Source organism: Leopardus geoffroyi, chromosome C2 (assembly GCF_018350155.1).
Source record: "Leopardus geoffroyi isolate Oge1 chromosome C2, O.geoffroyi_Oge1_pat1.0, whole genome shotgun sequence".
NCBI lineage: Eukaryota > Metazoa > Chordata > Mammalia > Carnivora > Felidae > Leopardus > Leopardus geoffroyi.
Genome location: NC_059333.1, coordinates 2,521,056 through 2,548,724, shown reverse-complemented (window position 1 = coordinate 2,548,724; position 27,669 = coordinate 2,521,056). Strand labels below are relative to the sequence as shown.

Sequence of the window (27,669 nt, the reverse complement as noted above, 5' to 3'; positions counted from 1 at the left end):
GAGCACAGATGGCCCGTTAGGGGCGTGGGGCCACGAACGGACGTGCCTCGGACCCGCACCCGCTCCGCGGGCTGGGGCTGCGCCGGGAGGAGGCCTCAGGCTGCGCCTCACGGCCTGGTTCTGGTGTCCCCGTCTGTGTGCCCCACTCCACCCTCTGGCCCAGCTGCCCCCCCCGGTCTGGCACCCCCTGACTCTACCCAGGGACTCGTGAAAGGATGCTGGCGACAGTGCACGGCTATCAGCTGGGTAGCTCTTGTCAGAACAGGCCCTGCGCTCAGGTCACAGGTCCTCAGGGCCCACAGCTCAGCCACCGCACCCAGAAGTTACTATCGTCCCCACGTGGCAAACTGAGGCACCCACCCTCAGAGCTGGGGCGAGGCTGGATCCAAACCCAGGGCTTCACCCCTGCACGGAGGGCTTCCCCACGTGCTGGACGTTGGCCCAAGGTTGGTCCTTGGCTAGGCACTGGCTTCACCCGTTCTTGTGACCTTGACTTTGACCTCCAGGCTGATCAGGCCAGGCTTCTCTCCAGTGCCCCGACTTGTATTCTCTAGTGACACTCGACGTCTGGAGGATGGATGTCAACCGTCTTGTCTGACTCAGGACGTCCAGACTGGACAGTTTCTCAACAACCACCTCGGAACAGGGGCTTAGCGCACCCCAGGACTTCCAGTCTCTCTGCCAGGAAAAATCCCTTGTAGGGTTTTTGCCCTGTAGAAGCCTTTTTTTTTAAAGTTAAGTTTATTTATTTTTGACAGAGAGAGAGGGTGTGTGAGCAGGGGAGGGGCAGAGAGCGAGGGAGAGAGAATCCCAAGCAGGCTCCGAGCTGTCGGCACAGAGCTCGACATGGGGCTTGAACCCATGAACCGTGAGATCGTGACCTGAGCTGAAATCAAGTGTCAGACGCTTAACCGACTGAGCCACCCCAGCTGCCCCTGCCTTAGACTTTTGAAAAATGCCTGAGTTGGCCCCAGCTTGGTCCTCTTGGCACACTCTTGGGAACAGGGAAGTCCGGGGTGGGAACCTCTTTGTTTTACAGGAAAGGGAACTAAGACCCAAGTGTGCTGTGTCCTTGTCCAAGGTCACAGGCTAGCTCTGAGCCTTGGCCCTCGGTTCCCCCGGCAGTGGCAACAACCTGACGCCCGTGCCCAGGAAGCTGGTCCAGGAAGCCTTCCTCGGTCTGGACTCACCTGGACCCACACTGCCATCCAGGCTTGAGTAGGCCTCGGGCAGGGCTTGAACGGGGGCAGTTCGCCAACAAGAGAGAATCTCCCAGCTGGAAAGACTGCTTCTAGGCTTGGGGGTAGGTAGGCAGCTGTCCGCCATTTGGTCTTAGGATCGCCTCCTGGGCTCTGGTTTACTTACCTGTGAAATGGGATCAAGCAAGCTGGTTCTGAGATTTACAGCAAATAATGAGTGTGGAGTCCCTCTCCCAGGACGCACCTCACACAGCATGGGTACTCACATTCCACTTCCCTTCTTTTCATTCGTGCAGGGAGCCCCTCTCCCTGCACATTTGTGCCAACTCTATTCCTCTAGGTAAGACTTTTCCTTTCCCATGTTAATTTGGGCAGCTGGGGACCCGAGTCTGTCTCCCAACACAGAAGCCATCACTTGTGGGGGCAGGAGGAGCACGGGCCCTGAGGCTGGGTCAGGGTCTGGAGCCAGGCTGCCGCATCCTGGTGGACAAGACGCGGAGTTTTGCTGTGCGGGCTCAGGGCTTTGTTTGGAGAAGCAGGTGAAATAATGCACACGGATGGGACGCTCGTAAATCCTAGTGGTGACCGCATTGCCTGTCAATCTGAGCACGTGCCCTGTGTAGGGCCCAGGAAGCCTTTAGGGCTGGCTGGCTGACTTCCAAGTTCTGTTTAAATGTTTACTCTGCTCGTCTGTTCAGCTGAGCTTTTCCAGATGCAAGTTTCTTCTAGCTAAGGTCTGTATGATCACAGATTCTATCCGAATATAGATTATATTGATGGTGCTTTATTCTGTTGAGACAAATACAGTATCTTTGAGCTGATCTAAAAGTTCAAAGTAACTGTTAAGCGGCCATCAAGTGTCTAAGTGACGAGGTACATATTTTAATTAGTTTTTAAAAAGTACTTATAGGGGCGCCTGGGTGGCGCAGTCGGTTGAGCGTCCGACTTCAGCCAGGTCATGATCTCCCGGTCCGGGAGTTCGAGCCCCGCGTCAGGCTCTGGGCTGATGGCTCAGAGCCTGGAGCCTGTTTCCGATTCTGTGTCTCCCTCTCTCTCTGCCCCTCCCCCGTTCATGCTCTGTCTCTCTGTCCCAAAAATAAATAAAAACATAGAAAAAAAATTAAAAAAAAAAAAAGTACTTATAAAATGTGTGTATATGATTAAAGATTACCACCCATCAACAATAAAGTTTACTTAATCCCTGCGCAGCAGATAACAGTCTCATATTTACCCTTCCAGGAGTGTTCTGGATGTATATATGCATATATTGCTTTTTAATACAGGAAATGGATCGTTGTAAAACCATTGCCCTGAAACTTCACTCCCATTTAAAAAAAATTTTTTTTAAGTTTATTTATTTCAAGAGAGAGAGTGAGCAGAGGAGGGACAGAGAGAGACAGAGAGAGAGAGAGAGAGAGAGAGAGAGAGAGACAGAATCTCAGAATCTCAGCCAGGCTCTGGGCTGTCAGCACAGAGCCCCCCACAGGGGGCTCGATCCCATGGTCCTGGGATCATGACCTGAGCCACAATCAGGAGTCAGATGTTTAAGAGACTGAGCCATCCAGGCGCCCCATCTCTGTCTCTCTTAACTTTACAAATCTTGGAAATTGTGTAACATTAGCATATACAGAATTACCATATACATTTTTCAATGTTCTAAGAAGTATTAAATGAGTATGCTGGAGTTTATTTAACCAGGTGTCCGTGAGTTGCTTTCAGATTTCTCGAATTCTGTGCTGTGCATCAGAACGTGCTTGTGTCCACATCTGGGAGTCCCTGTGGGAATTCACCTGTAGGACAAGAGGACAACTCCAAGGGGCGGTGTGGGCTCCCGGGTTTCACAAGTATTACATTTCCACCAACACTGCAAACCAGAACTCTTTTTCAAGGATAAGGGAACTGTGAGTAGAACAGGTGTTTATTTTATTTTATTTTTAGTCCAAGGGTTTTCTGAAATAATTGGAGGAAGTTTAAAATAAGGCACAGCTGACGGCAACGGCGCCTGGTATCTTCGATAGTTTTCCAATGAAACTGGTCCAAGTTAGGGAGGTCCAGCGGGACCTGAGGACCTCCACAGGCGGCAAGTCAACGCGAGGTACCACGTAGAGAAAGCAGAGTGGAGATGATCCCCCCCGCCCCAACCCAGGCCGTTTCCAGGCTCAGACATCAGCAGGTGCTCCGTGAGGGGCTCGCTCGGGTGCTTTGGAGCCAAGAGGGCAGAGCCGTCGGCGACCGGGCCTGGAGGTGTGGCTATCTAGGCAGGTCACAGCCAGGCTCCCCCAACCAGTTCCGGGAAGTTTCCTCCCGGGTCAAATGCGGATACAATGTTGCCAGCCTGGTGCCAACTATAAATAAGTCAAAGGGCGCTGCACGTGGGTCTGAAATGTATCCTCGCGCGGAGCTGGAGTCCCGGCTCCCAGGATGGTCCCCACGTTGACGCGGGCCATCCAACCCCATGGGGCGGCAAACCCCACACGGACCGGACCAGGGGAGGAGCTCCCGCCCGGAAACAACCCCAGTGCCCCGGGGGAGGGGGGAACCCCCAGGGAGCCGGGGAAACGAGGGGGGTGGTCTCCTGACCTGAGGTGCCTTCTCCCTGCCCCCCATCATACTGTGCCGCCCGGTCCCCTCCCTGCGTCAGTCCTGCCCCCCTGCCCCACCTCGCTGGTCCTGCACCCCACGTGCGCCGCCGGCTCCCATCTCTGCCTCGGATTCACGGGCGTCCGTTACCGACCTCTGCCAGAGTCCCCCCCAACCCCCCTCCCCGGTGTCCCGTGTCCCCCACGTGTCCCCCGTCCCCCACGTGACCCAGCGTGTACCCCGGCCCCCCCCCGCGCCTTCATCCGAGTCCCCCCCCGCGTGTCCCCGCGTGTCACCCCCCCGCGTGTCCCCCCTCCCCGCGCGCCGGCGGAACTGTGGGATCGCCGCGCACAGGAAGTGGCGGGGCGGCGCGGCCGAGGGCGGAGGGCGGCGGGCCGGGCGGGGCGGGATGGGGGCCGGGGGCGGCGGGCGCCGCACTAGCTGAGGCCCGACGCAGGGCCGGGCGCGCCCAGGGCCGGAGCGCAGCGGCCGGAGGGGCCGCGGAGGCGACGCCGAGGCCGCGCGCGCGCGCGCGCGCGACGAGCAGGTGGCGGCGGCTGCAGGTGAGCGGCGCGGCCCCTGCCGAGGTCGGGCCCCCCCCCTCCCGCCGCCCGCGGTCGCCCCCACCCCACTCCCCGCCGCCCGAGGTCGTCGCCCGCCCGAGGTCGCCCCCCGCACCGCCCCCGCTCCGCCCGAGGTCGGCCCCTGGCCCCGCGCGCCGGGCGGAGCGCAGCCGGCCCTCTGCGGCGTGGGGCCTGCGGGAGGACGGGGTGGCGGGGCGGGGGGTGGTCCGCGGGCCCGGGTCCTCCCCGCACCGCCGGCCTCCCGGCGCCTGGTCCGGCCGAGGCCCAGGACACCTCCCCGTCCGCCCCCCACTCAGGCCGCTGCAGCCCGGGGTGGGGGGGGGCACGCGGGGCCTGGCGGGGGGGGGGGCGCTGGGGGACGGGGCGCCCCGGGAGGGGACGGGAGGCCCAGGGCTATGGGAGGGCGCGACCCCCTGTCCCTTGTCCCCTGTCTCCCCGCGGACTCTGCTCCCCTCCGCTCCCCCCTCCCTGCCGACGCGAGGCGGCCCCTGCCGGGCTGGTGGGGGGGGGGGCACAGGGGACCTGGGACCCCGCGGGGCGCCCGCGACCCCGCTCGCCCGTGGCCACAGCTTAGTTTCACTCTTTGCTCAATCAGAGGGCGGGCTGCAGGTGGGGTGGCGGGTGCTGAGTTTTCCGATTTGACTTTGGCGTTTGGACCAAGGCCGACTGTGAATTTCCACCGTTCAGTGATGGGGTCAGTCAGTGATGCCAGAGCCATTCGGGGCAAGAGCCGCCTCCACCCCCACGGCCACCCGGAGGACCCCGGAACGTTAGACGCCAAGGTTGTCGGAAAGGAGGTTTATTAGCAGTTGAAGCTACCTTGAAAAATTGTGCAGTTTTTTTTTTTTTTTTTTTTTTTAACTTTGAGAGAAGTTCAGTTGCGGTAGGGAAGATGCCTTCCTAAATGGCTTCCCTGGCCTTTTTTTGTTTTTTGTTTTTAAAGCACAATACTAACAGTCTTGTCTAAGGGAATACTTGAGCAGGCAGGTTCCTTTCTGTAGGAAATACAGTCTCATGAGAAGGAAAAATGAGGGCTGTTGGCCTTGAGAGAGGCTGGTTTGGGAAGTAGCTGGCCATGTGGGAAGTGACGATTATCCCAGAGAACCCCAGCCCACCACCGGGTGCTGGTGCTGGTGGGGCCCCGGGGTGCTGGTGGGGCTCGGGGGGGCGGGGCTAAACCCAGAGATCCCCTCCTTGCTTCCCGTTCCCGCTCTGCAGCCTGATTGTACTCATGTAGGGATTACTCATCAGTGTTTTGTCTGTTTAAAAGTTTCAGGAGGGGTCTTGGGCTGATTCTGAACGTTCTTTGATATGCTCCCTTCCTTGCTGCTCCCTCCCCCTGTTCTAGACCATCGTGACCACATCCCCCCGGCCGCCCTCAAAGTTTCAGAATTAGCCTGTTACGGCTCATTTCTAAGTTTCAGAATTAGCCTGTTACGGCCCCTTTCTGAACCACGCTTAGGGGTCTTGATTACGCTGTTTAAAAGAGAGGTTACATGGCATTGACGTGCAGAGCGGGAAGGGCCTCTCGGCCCTGGAAGGTGCAGTTGCTTTAATGTTTTGAACCCGATGTCGTGGGCACGCATAGTGGCCGTGCTTGGTGGGAGTCCGAAGCTCACCCCGCGTGGGTGGGGCCCCACCTGGGGGATCTCTGCCTAAGGTCTGTGTCCTGGCAATGGCCTGGAGCACGCGGGAGAGCAGGTGAAAGTCCGTGTTGTAGGATGGACGGTCAGGGAAGGTGCCGGAGGGGTGCTTCAGGGGGCAGAGAGGGGATTCTCGCCGCGCCTCCGCAGAGGGTGCCCTTGCCCCTGGACTGGCCCATGTGGCCGGCTCTGCTCCTGCACACGAATGCTTCCGGGCCTGTGTGAAGGTCTGTGGGCCAGCACAGGGGAAACAAAGGAGTTGTTTTGTTTTGAAAGGTAGAAAAAAGTGCATCCACCGAAGTGATCTGGTCTGTCCATGTTTACTCCGGCTTCCCATGTTAATTAGGGTTGACCCTGATACACGGGGTTAGCCCTCCGGACGTGTGACCTCGGATCACGCTTCAACCTTGGAAAAGAGTAGTCTGAGAAAACAGAGCCCTTGCTGCCTGCTGAAGGGTAGGTCACAGATCAGCACGGCCAGATTTAAACTAAGATCCCCTGGCTCCCATCTTCTGAGACCCCACCATCTGCTAAAAGTCCATATGTGTTTACCTGTGGTCAAATCAGAGGTAGAAGGGAAATACCGGGATCCCTATAAACAGGAAAAATGTAGAGTAGACGTTGTGTTTGAGAAGAGCCAAATTTACTGGATTTTTGGAGGGGGAGGGTCTGGTTCCCTTGCCCAATCACGTTTGGCCCCTGAAATGCACACTTGGCTGTTGACTTGCAGACTGACTGAACATGGGAGACACGAGAGGCACACGTGGTGTAGACCAGGTGCCCCCACTGTTAGCAGTGAGCCCCTATCATCGTCAAAACACACTTCTGGCAAAAGCAGTGTTTTCTTACCACCCCCCCCCCACCCCACCCCCCGCCTTATCAAAACTCTGCTAGTTTATTGGTACAACTTGCGGCTCATTGATATTTATAGAGCAAAGCGTTGGTCGTGAGCGGCTACATTTGCCCGTTTCCTTTTTCATGATGTGTATAAGGTAAGATCTTTAGTTACTCAGCCTTATTGAGAAATTGACTTACAGTAAGGTTGGACTGAATTTTGTAAAGCAGTTGTTCAGAAACTTCGTGCATTTTACTTTTGGTTAACCAAAGAATGTTTGAGGCTTTAAATGACTTATCTCAAGCTGTAGAGCGAAACGTCTTTCACTTAATCTGCTCTTTCTAAAACTACCTCGTAACCATCTTAACATTAATCGCAAATTCCCAATCTCACAATGCTGTATTTTAGCAAACGCATCAGTGGTTTATCTTTGGACAGACTTCCTTTCAGATATTGGAAGAATTCCCCGTGTTTTGATTATCTTTGTTGAGCAAAGTGTGAGAGCTGGTAATCTTGGGAGGGCATCTGTGTGCTTGGGAGGGGGGCCCAGGCTCTCAGAGACTGGCCTGGAGGCTGTGGTCCGGGTGCCCGGAAGGGTCGCAGGTAGGATGCATCTTAGATGTGGTCTGAGCAGATCTGTATGTGACAGGCCAGAGTGCTTTTGCATCACACAGGACTCGGGACTGAGGCCTGGCGCAGGGGTGGGAATAGCAAGCCAGCAGCTGGCCGAGAGGCCTGTCCCCAGGCGACTCGGGAGGCCATGCATTATTAATGTGGATCTTCTCGATTCCTTTCTGAAAGTGGGTGGGGAGTGAAATCGGTAACAAAGAACGATAGTAACAAATTCTACTTGGAGCGGTAGTAAAAAGCTATGTGCTGCGACCAAATACCTTTCCCCAGCTTTGTGGCTCAGCGGTGACTTGTATGTCCCGAGAGTTGCAAACCTGGGCGGGGAGCTGAGTCCTAGAGTTCCAGAGACAGCGGCTCTTCTCCTGTTATCGGCGACCTGAAGACCGTATGAGCATACGCTGACTTTAAATTTTTTTTTTTTTTCAACGTTTCTTTATTTTTGGGACAGAGAGAGACAGAGCATGAACGGGGGAGGGGCAGAGAGAGAGGGAGACACAGAATCGGAAACAGGCTCCAGGCTCCGAGCCATCAGCCCAGAGCCCGACGCGGGGCTTGAACTCACGGACCGCGAGATCGTGACCTGGCTGAAGTCGGACGCTTAACCGACTGCGCCACCCAGGCGCCCCAGCATACGCTGACTTTAAAAGTGTCCCCAGCCTTGTCACTCGGGCTGTGCATCTTGCTCTGTGACGGCAGCTATAATTACTGTGAGGTGTTTTACGTGCAGATTATATTGTTAGATTCTTGAAACAGCTGTGTAAGGACCGTGGCAGGTCCCTGTTTGCAGATGGAGAAAACTGAGTCGGGGGAGCATGGCTGGGGTTGCTCAGCCAGCAAGTGATGACTCTAGATTTCAAACAAAGGTCTTACTGCATCCAAGGCACCTTGATGCTCAGAAAACTCAATGTATGAAAAAAAAATCGACATATTGAAACTAAGCGGTTGGCTTCACGTAAGTAGTCCTTTAACAACTTTTCGCTTACAGAAGGCTACGCTGGGTAACTTTTCGCTTACAGAAGGCTACGCTGGGTGGGCCGGGGAGCAGAGATCCCCATCTAAGGTGATAGAAACGGATACACGCTGGATATGGTGTTGCACTGGGGAAGAATTCAGTGCATCAAGTTCATGTGTGCTCGGAGGCATTATGCACGCGGCGGGAGTAGAATGAGGCACTGTCTGAGGACGGACGTATCGAATGGGCGGTGATTGGGTCAGGCTTCTACACACTGACTTCTCCTTTAGACACCGTCCAAGTCTAACTGGAGTGGTTGGATGATCGTGCCATTTATCAGGATACACATATCCCCGTGTTCAGAGAGGAATCAGTCCATTGGTCTACCTTGCAAAATAAGGTTTAGTTGTGGCGAGTTTTGCCCAAATAAGAAGTGTTAAACGAGGGCTGCAACGGTTTGGGTTATGCAGGAAGCAGATGTGAAAACAGCAGTGCAGAGGTGTGCTGGGAGAGATGCCCGTGGGGGCCGAGGGTCGTGGGGTGCATCAGTGCGGGGGGCGGGGGGGGAGGACCCTGGGGCCACCGTGCTGGTCTGACGCAGTGAGAGGAGACAGGGACGGGCCGGGGAGGAAGGACCTTGGCGCAGCCCTGAGCAAGTCTCGGCCTGGGGTCCCGGGGGAGGGACCCCCGTCCCTCAGGTCCCACTGGCCTGTGGAAGGCACCCTCCTGCTGTGTAGCAGGTTCTCTCTCGGGGGCGTCGAAGCTGCACGACTGCCTCACAGACGACGTTCAGTGACTTGATAATCAGCAGAAGTAGAATGGCCTGGTAAAAATAATTGCGCGGCACGGGTAGCGTTGTGGTTTTGTTTCAGGAGGAGCCGTGTGGCCGCGCAGGCGTCCTGAGGCTGATCCGTAGCTGCTTCCCTGGACCTGTGCGTGAGCAGAGTATCCATCCACTAGTGGGGACCACCAGGCGCTTCCGGCCGGGCAGTGGTTAGAGCACACACGTCAGCACGCGGTGGTGCGTTCCCTGGTTTGAGGCGGGGTGCACACCACGGTTACTTGAGTCCCAGAAACTGCTAGAAGATGCGTTACGGCCTGCCGTTCTCTCTTGCTCTGGGCCGGCGCGGCGTGTTCCTGGGGCCCCAGCTGCTTTGCACCCTTTACTTTCCTTTATGTGTTAGGGGGTTACTGGGCGTAAGCATTTCTGTTTCCGTAAACGAAACTGTCCATAAAAAGTTGCGAACACCGGTTCTGACGGGGGCCAGGCAGGAAGGGGGGCCGGTGGAAACGTAGGCGTGAGGCACTGGGGGTGGCTCTGTGGACAGGAGTGATGGCCGAGTGCCTCTACCTCTGGCCTGCTCGCCGGACCTCCCCCACCGGCTGCCAGCACTACCCTAGCAGGCACGGCCCCAGCATGGACTCCCAGCACCTCACCTCCAGCACGGAGTACTGAGCTCCAGCACTGAGCACTGAGCCCCAGCACTGAGCCCCTAGCACTGAGCGCTGAGCCCTTAGCCCTGAGCACTCAGCTCCAGCACTGAGCCCCAGCACTGAGCACTCAGCCCCAGCACTGAGCCCCCAGCACTGAGCACTCAGCCCCAGCACTGAGCCCCTAGCACTGAGCGCTGAGCCCCTAGCACTGAGCACTCAGCTCCAGCACTGAGCCCCAGCACTGAGCACTCAGCCCCTAGCACTGAGCACTCAGCTCCAGTACTGAGCACTCAGCCCCAGCACTGAGCACTCAGCCCAAGCACTGAGCACTGAGCCCCTAGCACTGAGCACTCAGCTCCAGCACTCAGCTCCAGCACTGAGCCCCTAGCACTGAGCACTCAGCTCCAGCACTCAGCTCCAGCACTGAGCACTCAGCTCCAGCACTGAGCCCCCAGCACTGAGCACTCAACCCTAGCACTGAGCACTCAGCCCCAGCACTGAACATTCAGCTCCAGCACTGAGCATGCAGCTCCAGCACTGAGCCTCTAGCACTGAGCACTCAGCCCCTAGCACTGAGCACTCAGCTCCAGTACTGAACATTCAGCTCCAGCACTGAGCACTCAGCTCTAGCACTGAGCCCCTAGCACTGAGCACTCGGCTCCAGCACTGAGCTCCAGCACTGAGCACTCAGCTCCAGCACTGAGCACTGAGCTCCAGCACTGAGCTCCAGCACTGAGCACTCAGCTCCAGCACTGAGCCCTCACCACTGAGCACTCAGCCCCAGCACTGAGCACTCAGCTCTAGCACTCAGCACTCAGCTCCAGCACTCAGCCCCTAGCACTGAGCACTCGGCTCCAGCACTGAGCCCCTAGCACTGAGCACTCAGCTCCAGCACTCAGCTCCAGCACTGAGCCCTCACCACTGAGCACTCAGCCCCAGCACTGAGCACTCAGCTCTAGCACTCAGCACTCAGCTCCAGCACTCAGCCCCTAGCACTGAGCACTCGGCTCCAGCACTGAGCCCCTAGCACTGAGCACTCAGCTCCAGCACTGAGCCCCTAGCACTGAGCACTCAGCTCCAGCACTCAGCTCCAGCACTGAGCCCTCACCACTGAGCACTCAGCCCCAGCACTGACACTCAGCTCTAGCACTCAGCACTCAGCTCCAGCACTCAGCCCCAGCACTGAGCACTCAGCTCCAGCACTGAACCCCAGCAGTTAGCACTCAGCTCCAGCACCGAACCCCAGCCCGTGTGTCCCCCAGCACGGATCCCTGGCCAACATGGCCAGGTAGGCGCAGGACTAGAGGGACTAGATCTGTGGTCTGCCAGGACAAGCCAGAAATCTGGATTTTTTTTTTTAGCAATCTGGATTTTTATATACAATTATTTATTTTTAACACACTGCAGACCAAATAAAAAATGCTGCTGCCTGAATTCAGCCTGTAGAGAAGTTGAGGTGGTAATTTTTACGGCCCCTGGTCGGAAATGTTTGTTTGATTTCTGAACTGGAGTAAACTGGGCTAGTGAGGTGACACCACGGGGCAGTTCCTGAATGCACGTGAGAGAGGCAAAAACACAGGTAACAGGTGCCCAAGACTCCCTGTGCAGGTGGAAACCAAAAGGATGGTCCGTCCCTCTCAAGCAGGGCTGCTGGAAGCGGGTGGGGTTGTCTGATGGCACGGGCAGGACAAGAGAAGATGGCACAAGAGAGCCGGTGTCCTGCGGGAAACGGGAACTCTGTCCGTCCCTGAATGCACCGGGAGGCCCTCCCCGGGTCTACACAGAGATGAGGCCTGTGAGAACTGACCCCGACCCGCGCCAGCCGTGCGCGCTCGCGTCCGCAGGTGGGGGCGCCCGGTGGCGGGGCTCGGGCACGCGGGCCTGCGCGGCGGTCCTGGGCTGTGGCTCACACCCGCCCCGCACCGCACGCCCACCAGCAGCCGGCGGGTGGATCCCATTCGTGCAGAGATTGGACGCAAGCGCCTCTGGCGGGGGCCTTGACGTGCCTCTCCAGTCCTGCCTCGTACTACGGTCCCGCGTGTTTCCCTGAGTTCCTTCGCCCGGTTTCCCGCTCGGCGCCTCACCTGTAGGTCTGTACCGTCCGTGTTCTCCATCTTTCCTTTTATGGGCCACGCCTTCTGCGTGGCGCTAAGGGTCCCCGGGGGCACTCACGCTCTATCCTGTGTTTTCTCGTGGGAGTTCTCAAGTTTGCCCCACCGAAGTGCCCATCCCTCCGGAGCGGTCTGTCTGTGGGGAGAAGAAGGGAGCCCAGGGCTCTGGCGTCCCCACGTGGAATCCCGGTTGTCCCACGTGCGGGCCCCTCTCCCTGCTGGCGTCGTGCCGCCGTGGCCCTGTCTGTCTGGCCCTCTGTCCGCCTGTCCCTCAGCCGCCCGCTGTCTGCACGTCCTCCCTGCTCTTTGCTCCGTGGTGCACGTTAAAGTCGGCTTCTGAGTCTCATGAAAAACTGTTGGGGTTTTGACCGCAGTGACACTGACTCTCTAGGTCACCTGTTTCACTGACGCTGTCCTCCTGCTGTAGAGCTGGCCTTGCCTCCGTCCGTGGCGACAGTCGTGCTTTCAGTGAGGCTCCGGCATGTCCCACGGCCTGTCTCACTCTCTGCGGTCAAATTTATTCCCAGGCACCCTTATCGCTTCTATTGCTTTTGTAAGTGGCACGTTTAAACTTTGTTTTTTATTAAAAGTTTTTTCAAACTCCGTGTTGGCGTTGAGCAGGCACGCATTTGATCTGGGGTGTTGCCTGGACAGCCAGCCGCCTTCCCGGTCTGTTCCGTCATCCGCACGTAAATATTCAGGAGTTTCCGCGTGGACGTCCCTGCCGTCTCGGGGTGGCGAGGGCTTTGTTTCCTCCTCGTGCCCTCCTGCCCTGTGGCCGGGCCGGGGCCTTCTGGATGGTGCTGAATGGAAGCCCGACAGGGCGTCCTTGCCTTGTTGCAGATTTGAGGGGAGCCCTGTGACCGCTTCCCCTCCCGGCACCGGTGCGACAGTGACGCGACTCCGAATCCTGGATCCGAATCCTCCCCTGCTCCCCCTGGGATCACAGGTGGCAAGACGAAGAGAAGCAGACAGAGGCGAGAGACCGCCCCACCGTGGTCATCGGGGGGCGCGGGGACGGAGCCCCGGTCAGGCCCTGGCCCGCACACCAGGGGCCACGGCCAGAAAAGGTGCAGAGACCAAGCGCTGGGGCCGGCGTGGGGCGGACGTAGCCCCACCGTGGGTGCCAAGGGGCGGCCGCGGTGCAGACCCTGTGACGGGACCTGCCGGGGAGGCGGCCTCACTCCTGGGCACGCACCAGTGAGCGCACGGCAGGACCCGTGCGCTCAGTGTCCCGGCCGCTGTGGTCCTGACGCTCAAACCCCAGGATCGCGCTACCTGCCCGTCTCCAAAGAGAATGAAGAGGTAGCTTCTGGAATATTCACGCGGTGGGAGAGGAAGGAGGCAGTTACAGGAGCAGGTACGTGTGTGCGTCTTGTGGGTCAGCCGAGCAGAGGGAGGGAGGGAGGCCCGGAGGGCGGCCGAGCCCTGATTCGCTCTGCACGGAGCCAGCGAGGCAGCCCGCACTGCTGGGCGTGGGGAGGGGGCTTCCCGGGAGGGCAGGGGCGTGCAGCCGCTCCGGGGGGGGGGGCACGGCGACATCCCCTCCCTAGAGCCACGTGTGGGTCACACGGGCGTGTGTGGCTTGTAGAAGTCTGAGTGGCGCACCTGCAGTGTGAGCCCTTTTCTACGCGTACAGTAGGTTTAAATTAAAAGTTCGGAAAAGGTGGAAGAGAGAGCTGTTCGTACAGAAGACGGGCCGGGGAACCCAGCACACGTGTCGTCCGCAGCCCAGAGCCTGGTGAGGAAGCCGGGACGGCAGCCCACGGCCGCGCTCGTGAGCGGGGCTCTGGCACGAGAGCCGCCCGGACCCCGACGGGGCCGCAGAGAGACCCTCCCGGCAGATGGCCCACTTACACATGCTGCGTGCAGCTGCACGGTCGCCTGGCCGGGAGACAAGAGCGGGCAGCCTGGACTCTCCCACGGGACAACCCACGACGGGCCAGGGGCGCCGCGGGAGAGAGCACGGGGGCCGCAGACTCGCCCGGCCGCGCTGGACTTCGGGGCGGTTGGCTCCGCCACGTGTCCACGGTGGCGGCGGGAGGGTGGCCCACGGCTCTGACCCAGAGGCCCGGGGCAGCGACGGGGCTCCTCAGGGTCCTGCGCGACCACGCTCCCGGGACGCGTGCTCCGGGTCAGGTGACTTGGCAGACGTGAGGTGGCCCGGGTGGGGCCGTGCACTGGCACCCACCGGGGGCCTGAGTCTGGGGGCCGGTTGGCTGAGCCGGGAGAGGCCCCCAGGCCCGCACGCCACACAGCCAAGAAATGGGGACAGCCTTCCTTTCCCCCAGGAAGGCTCCCCGGGTTTGGAAGAACGTGTGTGGGGTGGGGGAGGGGTGGGAGCCCTCTTCAAGCTTTCTTGTGTCCGATGATGATGTCCCAGGAGGGACTCCGGCGGAACGCAGTTCCTTCCCGCGTGGGGTGGGGCAGCGCCGGGGGGGGGGGGGGGGGGGGTGCCGACATTGACACGCCTCCTCGGACGACGTCAGCCGTTCGACAGTGAAATTACGGGAACAGAGAATGCTTACTTTTCCGCACAGATGCCCCCTTTCGGGGTAGAAGTTCGCGTTTATGCCCAGAAGTGTATTTTGCTGGAACTGTCTTACAAAGAGCCTCTCTGCGAGCGTCGAGCGGATCACATAAGATTTTTCCATCCATCCGTTAATTTGGTGAAACCATGAGGAGCTTCTTTGCCTTCCTGGACACCCCGTCTGGGCCGTGGGTCGCTGTTTTCTGCTCCGTTGCTGTGTCTGGTCGGTCCGTGACGTTTCGTTTGGGGTTGTCTGCGCCCGTGGGCCAGAGTGAGTCTGGCTGGCGATCGTCCCGTATCACACCGTCCTCGTCCGGCCCGGCGTCTGGATTGTGCCGGTCTCCTAGCCGGAGTCGGGCACCGTTGCCCCTTTCTGTGCTGTGTAAGGCACGTCACGTAAGCTCGAGACTGTGTGTGTCTTACGTGGATTCTTGGTCTGCGTAGATCCTAGTTCACGCCCTGGTTCGGCTGCAGATCTGTTCAGGTTTCCCGACCCTTGTTCTGGGGAGGAATGTGCGTGTGTAACAGGCGGCCCCAGCGCTTGCTGGCTTTAAACAGCAGCACGTGTCGTCTCCCCGTTTCCGTGGTCCAGGAGCCCAGGCACAGCCTGGCCGGGTCCTCAGGCTCCGCACTCTCACCGGCCGCCGTCGTCCCTGAAGGCTCGGCGGAAGGACCCCGTCCCAAGTTCGCTCCCGCGTGGCAGTCAGGATTCAGTTCCTTGCCGGTCGTTCTGAGAGCCTCCCAACACGCTGCTTGCGTGGAAGCGAGGGGCAGAACGTGCCAGCGGGACGAAAGCCACGGGCGGTGAAGCCTCATCCCAGACGCAGCCCATCTTCTCTTTTGTTGCACTGTTTTTGTTGGAAGCCCGTGGCGAGGAGCAGCCTGCCGTCGGGGGAGGGGATCACGCGGGGGTGCGAACCGGGGGACCGTCTTCAGGCTGCCCACCGCGCCGTCCGCGTCATTAGCCTTCTCGGTTCCTTGGTGCGAAGGTCGGAACGTTTTGTTTTGAAGTCCCTGCCGTATCCGACGTGAAGTTCCCTTGTTCCCTGCTACGGTTGCTGCTGCCCTTCTTTATTCTTGACTCATCCTAGCAGAGGCTTCTCTCTGATACCTTGGTGCTCACAGAGAGCCGGCGTTCCGTCCTGTGGCTCACTGGTGCTGTTTCTTTGCTTCTCCGCGTCATCGTTTCTGGCTGTGCTCCCCGGGCTGATTCCGGTGTTCTCTTTCTAGGTTACCGAGTTGACTCATTACCGCTGTTTATTCTTTATTATTTTTCCTAAGCGTTGCTTCTTAACTTTCAGGCTTTATTTCTAGCCTGAGACTGTCGGGCTGTAACTTTCTTCTCGGCTCAGCTCTGCTGTCCTCTGCAGTTGGTTTGCGATGCTCTCACTGTTCGGTGTCAGCACTTTAAATTCCTGTTCTTCCGCAACCCGTGGGTGATGCAGAAGCACTTTTGTTTCCTCAACGCACGGGGGTTTTAGGTTGTGTTTTTATTATTGACTTTGGCTCAGAAGCCCTGCATTCAGAGGACACGGTCTGTGTGGCCCGACTCTGCCCAGTTTTTGAGATTTGGGTTGCGTCACGGCCCTGTGCTCTGGCCGCCGCGGTGGCCGCCCTGGCGTCGGCTGTGGGGCCAGCTGGCCTTCCCGTGCCCGTCTCCGGTTTTCTCGGGGCCATTCTCCTCCCCCCTCCCTCTGGCGGCCTTCAGCCTCACTGTGGCACGGCTGGGGCGAGGTGGGGGCGGGGGTGGGGAGGCTTGCTTCTCACATATCCTGCTGCGGATTCTGTGTGCTTCCTGCAGATAAAGCGTTGCGCCTTTTAGTAATTCTGGAGAAATTCTGGCCACGAGTTTGTTGAACTCCGCGTCTACCTCACGCTTGACTTCGTGGCGCGTCCTGTGGCCTCTTGTTGGAGCTGCTTGCGTTTCGGTCATTTTGTGCCGCCCCGGGGCGGTTCCCCAGGCCTCCAGCCCCGCCACCTGCTGCGTGTCGTCCCGTCTGCCGGTCAAGCAGCCTGTTAAACTTTTCGTCCCACTGATCATAGCTCTGGCTTCTAAAAGTTCTCTTTGGTCCCTTCCCAAGCTGCCCCTTTTCTGACTTGGTATTTTCTTCCTTGCATATTCCGACCTCCACTGCAACGTGCAAACTCTGTATGCAGCAGCTAATAGCAGAATACTAACCATCATGGTGGTCCTAACACCCGACTCGACGCGTCTCGGGGTTCAGTCCCACCGCTGGTGCTGCTGCCTCTTGCCCCCGGTTTCTGGTGTGCTCAGTAACACAGGCTTCTGTCCCCGTGAGCTCCACGGGGAGGCTCTGCTCCTGCCAAGCACCCCGGAGCGGCACTGACCTGGGACCGGTTTAGGTTAATTTTCTGCACCCACGAAGGGACTTCTAACGATGCCACTGACCAATCGGAAGAAGAGTGATGCCAACACGGGATTCTGACCACAGGGGAAGGGACAAGACTGGTGTGGATGCAGGTCGCTCGGGGAGAGACCGGTGTGCCGTTGGGGAGTCGGAAGCTGAAAAGATGTCCTCGTCAAGTGCCTCAGCGAGGTTGGGACACCGGGCTTTGTCCTCAGCGGCCCCTGCTTTCCATCAGCGCCTCTGCATCCAGGCGAGGTGACTCCTGCTGCTTCAGAGTCACGTTTTGACAGCTGTTATTATTCGAGTGAGGCCTGCTCGGTCACAGGAGAGCCACACAGGGAGCTTGCCAGGCCCGGCCTGAGAGCGGGACCCCTTCCATCTGAGCAGGTGACAGGTCATGGACGTAGGCGTTGGAGCCAGAAAATAAATGGAAAGACCGTTCGGCATCTAGAACGAGGTGATTCTCGGGGCTTGTCTGAGGCTGTCTGTGTGCTGTGCGGTGACCAGCCCCCCCAGTGCGGGTCCCCAGGCCTCCACGTCCTGTGGCACACGGCCATCACCTCTCAGGGGGGCCTCCCCGTCTCAGTGGGTGCCTTTCTGTCCATTCTGCCGCCACCCTTCCTGTGTCTCCCCGGGTCCTGCCCGGGATCCCCTTCCTCCCCATCCCTTCACACACCTTCCTCAACAGCACTCTTGCCCTCCTTGCCCGGTGAATTCTTTTTCTTTTCAAAAAAAATTTTTTTTTGATTTTGGAGGGGGCGCACATGGGTGGGACAGGGGCAGAGGAGGGAGACAGAGAATCCCACGTAGACTCCCCACTCAGCACGGAGCCGGATGCGGGGCCCGATCCCACGACCCCGGGATCGTGACCTGGGCCGAAGTCAAGAGTCGGCGCTCGACCAACCGAGCCGCCAGGCGCCCGCTTCCTGGTGAGTTCTCACGCACCCTCAACTCGGCTGTTGCTTTGCTGGGGAAGCCGCCCCGTCACGAGTCCGAGCGAAGACACGCGCACACGCACGCACACTCTCAGCACACGGTGCGGCCTTGTTACTGTCTCTGTGGCCCGGCTTCTCCGGCTCACGCTGCGCTTCTGCCCTTGGCGTCGGGGGAAGGCCCTGAAGGCCGGTCTCCACTGCGCTCTGTGCAGCCGGGCTGCCCCGTGACGGCACTTGGTTCAGGGCACGCGGGAGGCGACGTCGCACGCGGCCGCACGCGGTGGGTCGTGGCCGGGCCGGAGCGCCCCGAGGAGGGTGCCGCGGACCGGCGGGCACCCCACCCAGGAGGGAGAGCGAGGAGAGAAGCGAGGGCTGAGCTCTGCGCGGGCTCGTCCCCAACGGGCCGCGTGGCAAGGGTCCCCACGTGTTTGTCCTCTGGCGCTGGCTTCGCCCTGCCTTTCCCCTTGGGGCGGAGCCGAAGGACAGGGTGACCGTTGTCCGTGTCTGTTGCCATCTACGCCCGAGGAAGCGTGGTGGCATCATGGCGGAGCGGCTCGCCGTGTCCTGCCGTGTTTCTGGAACGCGGCAGAGGCCGGGGTGCTGACGCTGGCCGGTCCGCCAGCCCGCACCAACTCCGGGTTCTCCTTGTTGCTGAGTCATTTCACGGCTCAGCTCGTCTGACGGGAGCGTCCCCTTCTCCCCAAAGCCACCGGGCACTGCTCGCTGCTGAGTTCCCGTGTGGCGGTCCCCTGGCTGTTTGCAGGGGACGCGGAGGGCCCCGGCCACCTGCTCTCGTGTTGACGGGATGCCGCCCGCCTCCCCGGTGTGTTGGGTGCCGCGTGTGCGAGCTGAGGGCCACGCGGACCCCAGGGTCTGGTGCTGTGCGCGGCCTCAGGCTCCCGGGGCGGCCGGTTTGCGGTGTGGACGGCTTCTCCTGGGCTCGGTGGGGATGTTTCCCTTCTTCGGCAATTTTGTTTGTTGCCGTTCGCGGCTGTGGGTGGGTCACGTTTGTGCCTGTGGCCTTTTGACAACGAGCCTCCACATTCGCAGACACACAGAGGTAGGCCAGCTTTATTGAACGGCGGTGAGTTTTTCCAATCCCCCCTTTTCTGCCCACTCCCGTGCCTCCACCAGGGAACGGAAGTAGCACGCGGTAGAGAGAGGCGCCCGAGCCCCCCCCCGTGCAGACGGCGGTCCCCTGCAGGCTTCAGGGGCGCCTTGTCTGACACTGGGACGCCGGTGACGGCAGCCTGCTACCTGTGCGTAGCTGGGAAGCCGGGTTACAGGGCTGGAAACGACAGAGTTCGCTCTCCTGACATGGCGGGGGGAGGGGGCAGGGAGAGGCACGGGGAGAACTTAACTAAGAGAGAGGCTACTTATAAATCAGATTTTCTTAAGGGTGGGAGCATTCGTTTGTTAAGAGCGGCCATCACAAAGTGCCACGGACCGAGTGGCGTAAGGAACAGATGTTGTGTCACGGTCCTGGGGGCTGGATGTCCCAAGTCAAGACGTCCGTGGGGTTGACTTCCTCTGGGGGCCGGTGGGGGGGACGCGTCCGGGCAGACGACCGCCTTCTCCCTGTCTCCCCACGTGGGGCCCTTCCTTTGTGTGTGTTTCAGTGTCCTTTTTAAATAAGGACGCCCGTCCTTCGAGTAGGGCCACCTGGTGACCTCATCGTCACAGGTTACATCTGCCGGGCCCCTGCTTCCGGAGGTGGCCCCCCGCTGAGGTCCCGGGGGCCAGGACGTCAGTGTGTGAGTTGGGGGGGAACGTGACTCCCCCCCCCGGTAGCGAGGTACCCCTGTGCCGGCACCCTCGCAAGGTCCTGATTATCGGCGGGTTGGGGCGGATTAAGAGGTGACCATTCGGCCTCGTGTTGCCAAGTGCGTTCGAGCTGAGGCGTGTGGTGCCCAGCGCAGACTCGTGGGCGGCCCCGCAGCCTTCTGGCTCGCGTGGGCGCCGATCCGGGCGAGTGCCTGTGTTTCCCTCTCCCCGAGCAGCGGCGTCCGTGTGGGATCCTGCCCCTCTGTTCCCTTCCTGCCGTCCTGCCACCAAACGAAGTCGCCACGGAGAAGCTTCGTGCCGGACAGCGACCCTGGCGCCATGGGATTCGGCCCCTGGGCTGCGGAGGGACGGCGGCCCAGCGCGCGCTCTGCCCGGCAGGTGTCCAGCGGCCGAGGGCCGGGCCTCAAAAAGAACGGTGTTAGGAAAACAGGAAAATTAAAAAGGAAGTGATGATAACTACTCATTATTTATTCTCAGTCATTTATTGTGTATTTATTTCTAGAGAGATTGGTTTCTTCCTTTTCTTCCAAACTTTATAGAAGACAAAGGAAACGGGGAGTACTGGATAATTTTATCATACTTTTTTTTTAAATTTTTTTTTTTTTCAACGTTTATTTATTTTTGGGACAGAGAGAGACAGAGCATGAACGGGGGAGGGGCAGAGAGAGAGGGAGACACAGAATCGGAAACAGGCTCCAGGCTCTGAGCCATCAGCCCAGAGCCCGACGCGGGGCTTGAACTCACGGACCGCGAGATCATGACCTGGCTGAAGTCGGACGCTTAACCGACTGCGCCACCCAGGCGCCCCTATCATACTTTTTATTGTGTAACTTGTGATTATATTGGATTTCCCAGAATGAGTCAGCTTTTTTTAAGATTAGGAATTACTGTAGTAAATGAAGACACGTAAAATATTCAGTCCCCCGTACCTACCATCCGGTGGAGGAATTGATCATTATAGACAACATTTGAAGCGAGAGAATCAGTGAAATTAAAAGCTTTTAAAAACCACGTAAATGGAAAAGGAAAACGGGAAGAAAACAATCCTGAAAGCGTCCTCTCTGAGCTTGTGCTGCCTGATGCAGTGCCTAAGGCCACATGTCACAGGGCCACGGCTCACGGGGGCCACGGCTCCCAGGGCCACGGCTCACGGGGGGCCACGGCTCCCAGGGCCACGTCTCACGGGGCCATGGCTTCCAGGGGCTGTGTCTCATGGGGAGCCTCGTCTCACGGGGGCCATGTCTCACGGGGCCACGGCTCCCAGGGCCACGGCTCACGGGGGCCACGCTTGAGGTGTGCCTGTCCTGAATTCAGGTGTGTTCTCACTGTGAAAGGTGCGTCTGTTTAAAGACGTAATATGAAAAAAAGAATGTAAAATGCCTCGTTAATGTTCTTTTGTAATGATTAGGAGTTGAAATGATAATGTTTTGGATTTATTGGGTTAAATAAAATATTACGACATCATTTTGCCTGGTTTTTTTGTTGCCTTCTAATGCGGCAGCTAGAAAATACAAAACGGAAGGCGGGGCTTGTTCTGCGACGTGGAAACGTCACGTTTCCACTGCGCTGTGCTGGTCGTGATCCAAGTAGCTTCGCGGGATGGGGCGGGGGCAGCGTGTGGCTCTGGGGGAGCCCCTCATCTCTGGATCCTGCAGCCCCGAGAGTGAGTCAGGCGGGTCTCACGTTGTAAGTCTCTCCCCGTCGGGCCCGATGCCGCCTCTGTGGAGTGCGGTTGGCACACGTCAAGTGCTTAGGGCAGAGTGTGGCAAACAGCAGCCACCAAGCGTGTTTGATATCATCACTCATAAATTATCTTGTAATAGCTCTTTTACAGGGTGGAAATGGATTTCGTCGATTGTCCACACCCAGAGTTTTAAAAGGATTTGTATTCCAACGTGGAAATGCTTGGGCGTGTCTACGCTGGCAGAGCGGGCCGGCCCACAAGTAGTGCCCTTCTTGTCCCAGGTGCGGCCGAGAGAGGCAGGTGGGTAGGAGGCCCATCCCTCCCAGGTGCTGTGTTGGGCTCCCGAGGCGGAGTACGTCTTCCCGGGCGTATCTCGTGGGTGGCTGCATTCCCGGAACATTCTGTGTGTGTGGAAACCAGACTTTGCGGTGTTTGTGTCCAAGTGGAGTCAGGCTCAGAACTCTGGAGCGGACGTCTGGGCAGAAGGAGTGCTGCAGGGCCGGCCCTCTAAACACCCGCTCTGCTTCCCGCCGCTGTGACCACGGGTACCCCTGTTTCTGCAGGGGTCCCTGGGGAGCGCGCGGTAACGTCCCGAGGTCCCCGGGCCGGAGGGCCACAGGTCTGCCGTGGTGCAGGCCGCCTCTGTGGCGTGCCCTGGCCGGGACAGCGCATCCTGTCCCCTCTGTCCTTGGGGCCCTGGGCCTGGCAGGCTGGCACGCAGGCTCTCCGTCGTGCGCAGGTGCCACAGGAGCAGACACCCAGTGGCGAGGGACCGCGCCCCCACGGAGGCCCTGGAGGCGTGAGGAGCGAGCCTGCCTGCCTTTATTGTGACGTTTTCGCGCGTGGGCCTCTCAGGGGGAAGCGCCGAGTTGCTCTTTTCTGGGAAGCGGTGACTTACAGGAGGTTGTATCTTGTTCCGTCCCGGCTGGTGACTCCGGGTGGCACTCAGGGCAGCACTGTTTGCGCTCACGGGCGCCTGGGCCTCTGAAGGACGAGGCCCAGAACAGGTGGCTCCGGGTTCCCACCTCCCCACTCCTGCCAGTGCTGGGACCCTGCAGTCAGGGGTGTCCCCGGGCCAGGGACCACGCGCTTGTGGCCTGAGGGCGCAGGCGGTGAGTTGGTGCCCGTCACTCCCCTGGCCTCGTTCTTGAGTCCGCCTACCGTGTCCTCTGCAAAGCAGCCTCCCGCAGGGACAGTGAGTCCTCGGGACTTTCTCCCCACCAGCCCTTAGATCTGTCCACCGTGGGTGCAGGTATGTGTCTCCTGAAAGGGGCCCCTCTGACCGCTTGGTCACCACTGTCACCAGGCCTCTGTCACCCTGTGTCACCCTGTGTCAGAGCCTCCCTGAGCATCTCAGAATAGTCTCCAGGGCTGGGGGCCGGGTTCCGGTGCAGCTGGAGGGCTCCTCCCTCCCTCCCTCCTCCGCCCCCCACTCTCTCCTTCCCCCTCTCCTGTGTCACGGAGACATCTGAGCTCAGGTGCTATAGGTAACACCTTTCTCGATAAATGCGCTTTTCATGGCCACCTCGCTGGTTCCAGGCGGAGAACGTGCAGTAACGAGTGACCGTGGCCCCTCCGTGGCCCCTGTTCATTCTCGCTGCCCCTTCTGCGGTTCCTGCAGAGCACACGCGCTTCCCCGTGGCAGCAAGTGTGGCCACCGCCTGCTCCTGTGTCACTGCGTGGCCGGTGTGGTCGCTGCGGCCGCTGGCTGGGGACGGTGAGCCGGGCACTGCGGGCCCAAGGACCTGGCCGCGAGTGCGGGCCCCAGGCGGTGTGGACGGTGCGTGTTCTGCCTCCCCTGTGACCCTCAACACGCAGGCCACAGCCCCGCTCTGTCCTTACGCCGTGTGGCAGGGGCCCCACCACAGGTTTGGTGCCACGGCAGCATGGGCCCCTGAAGCGAGGGGTGCGCTCGGGCCCAGTGACCAGGGCGGCGGTGACGCCCCTGGAGCAGAGGCCCCGAGCACCGGCTGCCGGCAGAGCCCCTCCAGCTCCCGGGTTCCTGGCTGCTTCCCGAGTAACCGACTCCCAGGTCTGCGATCCTCTCCACTCGCGCTTGTCGCCCACGTCCCGATTCCGAGGCTGCAGCATCATCCTATCGGGTGGCCTGGCCGCGTGCAGAGGGCGTGTCCCCAGGGTGCGGGGTTCAGTTATTTGGGTTTTCTGCATCTTCTGAAGCGTTTTTGTCCTTTTAGCTGCATTTGAAGTTTACTGCTGGAAAACCGTTCAGAAGCTCCTCTTGGCTTTAGAACTGCAGCATCGGGTTGTTTTCCCAGCGTTGTTCAGGCCGCCTCTCCCTTTACCTTGACTCTCTTGTCCAAGCCGTCGGGTTCGTTCCGTCCTTTCAAAGAACCAGCTTTCTGGCTTTCTGTACGGGTTTTACTTCATTAACTTCTGCTTTTTAAATGATTTCCTTCCTCCCTTCCTTTTTGATTTGCTTTTTGTTTTTCTAACTTCTTGAGTTGTGTTTAATGTCATTTGTTTTCAGCCTTTTAAAATTTTCCACTGTGCCCTGAGGGGTGACCTTCAATCCCTGGACTGTTCTGGCCACAGCCTTTGTAGGCTGGGATAGGAGATACTTTTCTTACTATTCCATTCAGTGGGTTTTTAAACGTGTAATTGTCTTTTGTTGTTATTGTTGATAACTTGTTTGGATTTGCAAACGTGAGGTGATTTTTGCCAAGTATCTTTTTTGTTGCCTTTTTAAGTTATTGTTATTTGTTAGTTTATTTGTGGTCGGAGCCTGTGCTCTGACTGGTGCCTGTTTTTGGAAACTTGTTCCTGCTTGCTTTGTGGCCCAGCATATGGTCACCTTCAGAAGGGTTGTGCGTGCCTCTGGAAAGATTGTGTTCTGCAGTTGGTGGGGACAGTGTTCTGTGTGGGTTCATGAACTTTATGAATCCTATTGTCCAAACCTTCCCCATCAGGCCGGCAAACCACAGCCTGTGGGGCAAGTCTGGCTTGCCACCTGTTTGTGTAGATACAATGCTGTGGGATCCCAGCCATACCCCTTCGTGTCTCTGTCGCCTGTGGCTGGTTTGTACCAGGACAGGGTTGAGTCGTTGTGGTAGAGACCATTTGGCCTAAAAGACTCCACTATTGACTCTCTGGCCCTTTCCAGAAAGGTGTGCCAACTCCTACATCCTTGTTGATTTCTTAGATCTGTGGTTCTGTCAGTTACCGGAGGGTCTGTTAGAATCTCCAGTCACTGTTGCCGATCTGTCTAATCTTGCACAAACATCCACTTGTGCTTTATGTATTTGCGGGATATGTTACTGGTGATACGGTTTCTGTCCTTGTGGATGGAGTGTCTGCCCCTGTGATGTGATCTCGCCTCCCACAGTGCTCCCCACCTCTGCTTTGAGGCTCGCACGCAGAACCGGCTACTTGGGTTGTCCTGCTCTTAACCTTTCTGTCCCTCTGTGTCTTAGAGGTGCCTCAGAGGTAGCGTCTGAATAAAGTTTTTTTTTTTTTTTTTTAATTTTTTTTTTCAACATTTATTTATTTTTGGGACAGAGAGAGACAGAGCATGAACGGGGTAGGGGCAGAGAGAGAGGGAGACACAGAATCGGAAACAGGCTCCAGGTTCTGAGCCATCAGCCCAGAGCCTGACGCGGGGCTCGAACTCACGGACCGCGAGATCGTGACCTGGCTGAAGTCGGACGCTTAACCGACTGCGCCACTCAGGCGCCCCTAAAGTTTTTTTTTTAATTGAAATTTGACAGTCCTTTTTTTTAAAGTCTGACAATTAAAATGTTTTTTTTTTTTTAATTTTTTAATGTTTATTTATTTTTGAGAGACAGAGACAGAGTGTGAGCGGGGGAGAGGCAGAGAGGGAGAGAGAGGGAGACACAGAATCCGAAGCAGGCTCCAGGCTCCGAGCTGTCAGCACAGAGCCCGATGCGGGGCTCGAACCCACGAACCGTGAGATCATGACCTGAGCGGAAGTCGGAAGCTTAACCGACTGAGCCCCCCAGGCGCCCTGACAATTAAAATGTTTTTAACTGGAGCCTTTATCTGATTTCCTTAAAGGTAATAATTATCAATGGATTGGAGTTTAAATCCGCCATCGTGTACTTTGCCGACCGCTCTGTCTCCTCTTCCTCATCCTTCCTTGCTTATGTTTTAGATGATTACTGATCCTGTCTTTTTTTTCTCTCCGCCCCCCCTCCCCCCCCCCCCCCCCACTGGCTTGGAAGTTATAGACTCCTCTTTTGATGATTTTCCCAGAAATTGCAACATTCTTACTTGTCAGTTGGCTAAAGTTAACAAGTGCTTTACTGTTGGGGAGGTCCACCCCCCGGGGCACCCCAGAGTCCCTTCCCTGCGCATGTGTTTAAACTTTGCAGACCTCACCAGACATTGTTGCTGTATTGTTAGCATTACTCTTTTGTTTCAAATTTGTAGACACATTGGCCACTGTCTTTGGTTTTTATTCCGTTTGGCATCTGGGATTTTCCAGGTGAGAACACTTCCTGCTTGAAGGGTGCGTTGGACGTTGCTCTGTTACATTCTGCGGGCGGGCGGCAAGCCCTTCCCGTGTCTGTCTGACTGTCTGTCTGTCTGTCTGGGAGAGTGGTGACTTTCCCTGCCCCTCAGGGATGCACTGCTGGTGGTGGGATTGTCGGCCGGGGGGCGGGTCCTTCCAGCACGTAGGTGATAAATGCACGGGCCTTCGACACCCTCTGCACGCTGAGAAACCATGGCCCGGCTGTCTCTTCTGCGAAGGTAACCTGTCCTTTCTGTGGCTGCTTTTAGATCAAAATTAAAAAACCTTTGTGCTTCAAAGGACACCATCAAGGAAGCAAAAAAGACAACCCACAGAATGGAAGAGAGTATTTTCAAATCGTGTACTTGACCGGGGTCTTGCGGCCAGAATAGAAGGAGGGCTGTCATGAGGGTGGGCTGGGCTCTTGGCCTTACTGGGGGCCGCGAGGGACGAGGAGGGGGTGGGAGGCCCTGCTGCCTGTAGTGTGAGCTCCGGCCACGGGGGCGAAACCCGGTGGCGCCCCGAGCCCTGAGATACACCTTCCTGTGGCTGTGCCCCACCCACCCCCCGCCCCCCACGGTGTGGAGCAGAGCCCCATCCACTCTGCGTGCCGGAGAATCAGCTGCTGTTCTGGAGCCTTCTCAGGGACCGCCTCATCTCTAGCTTCTCCTGCCTCAGCTCCGGCTCGGGTTCGGAGAAAAGGGTGACTTCAGGCGGCGAGCTGCTCGTGACACATGTCAGTGATGCCGTTGACCTCGCTGAATAAATTGGGAAGTGGTCGTTGACGGAGAAGAAGGGCCGCGAGTGTCTCAATGTGCTCTGGGCACGTGGTTACCCTTGGGCACCGGCTTGTCTGTTTGCTAATTAGCCTGGGGCTTGCTGTTCTAGAACACGGGCGGCCAAGCACTCCCAGCGCTCCCTTCTAAGAGAGCGAACGTGCTTTTGATGAGATGCTTCCATCGAGAGTGAGGGATCCGAGAACAGAAAAAGGTGAACGCCTTTGTTCTTTTCAAGAGACAGGTTTACACGAGCTGCGTGGCAGTGAGGCCTTTCCTGGGGACGGAGCCTCTGCCTTCGATTACAGCCCGGTGCTTCTCACGTGAGCTGTGTCGTCCAAACCTGTTAGACACATGCATTTCGGGTTAGAGGACAATTGAATTAAAGATACAAGGGTGGGGGGCTTCTGGGAGGCTCAGTGGGTTAAGTGTCCGACTCCTGATTTCTGCTCAGGTCGTGATCTCACAGTTCCTGAGATCGAGCCCCGCGTCGGGCTCTGTGCTGACAACGTGGAGCCTGCTTGGGATGCTCTCTCTCTCTCTCTCTCTCTCTCTCTCTCTCTCCCTCTCGCTCCCTGCCCCTCCCCTGCTCCTGCGCACACGTGCCCACGCGCACTCTCCCTCTTTCAAAATAAACTTAAAAGAAATACGAGGATCTAACCCACACTTGTAGCCACGTGAGGGGTGACAGGAACTAGATTTCGCCTCCCGCCTGAAGCAGCTGGGAAGCACACAAAACGCGCGGCTGCAGGTTGCGATGCTGCACGGCAGGGCACAGGACAGTCGTCCCTGTGAAGGGAGCCCCTGGCCTCCCAGCCTGCTGCCCACGGTGTCCCGCTGAGCCCGGGGGGAGGGAGCCCAGGGCCAGGTGGAGACACTGTGGGATTAGGGGATGGCGTGGAATGGCAGCACGGCGGGAACTCGTGGGGGAGAACACTGGGGGTGAGGGCACTGTGTAAGAGACGGCTCTAGAGAGCTCAGGGGGGGTCCTCGTGGTCGTCGGTTGAGCACTGGTCTGGGCACAGACCATCAAGGCGAGGAGAGGAGGTGCTGGAGAGGAGTAGGCAGGACCACTCCTGCGGTCCACACAGGGCGGGGAAGGAAGTTTGTGTTCTCACCAGATAGGCGGGAAG

At 58.3% G+C, this 27,669-nt stretch overlaps 1 protein-coding gene across 1 annotated transcript in view; it reads left to right on the top strand.

Annotated features, from left to right (window-relative positions):
* The first annotated feature begins 4,184 nt into the window (after positions 1-4,184).
* Positions 4,185-27,669, top strand: part of AGPAT3 (1-acylglycerol-3-phosphate O-acyltransferase 3) — an 86,461-nt gene continuing 62,976 nt past the window's right edge. The window contains exon 1 of the mRNA XM_045501213.1: positions 4,185-4,342. The gene's annotated coding sequence lies outside the window, so the exon portion shown is untranslated. The remainder of the gene's footprint in view (positions 4,343-27,669) is intronic.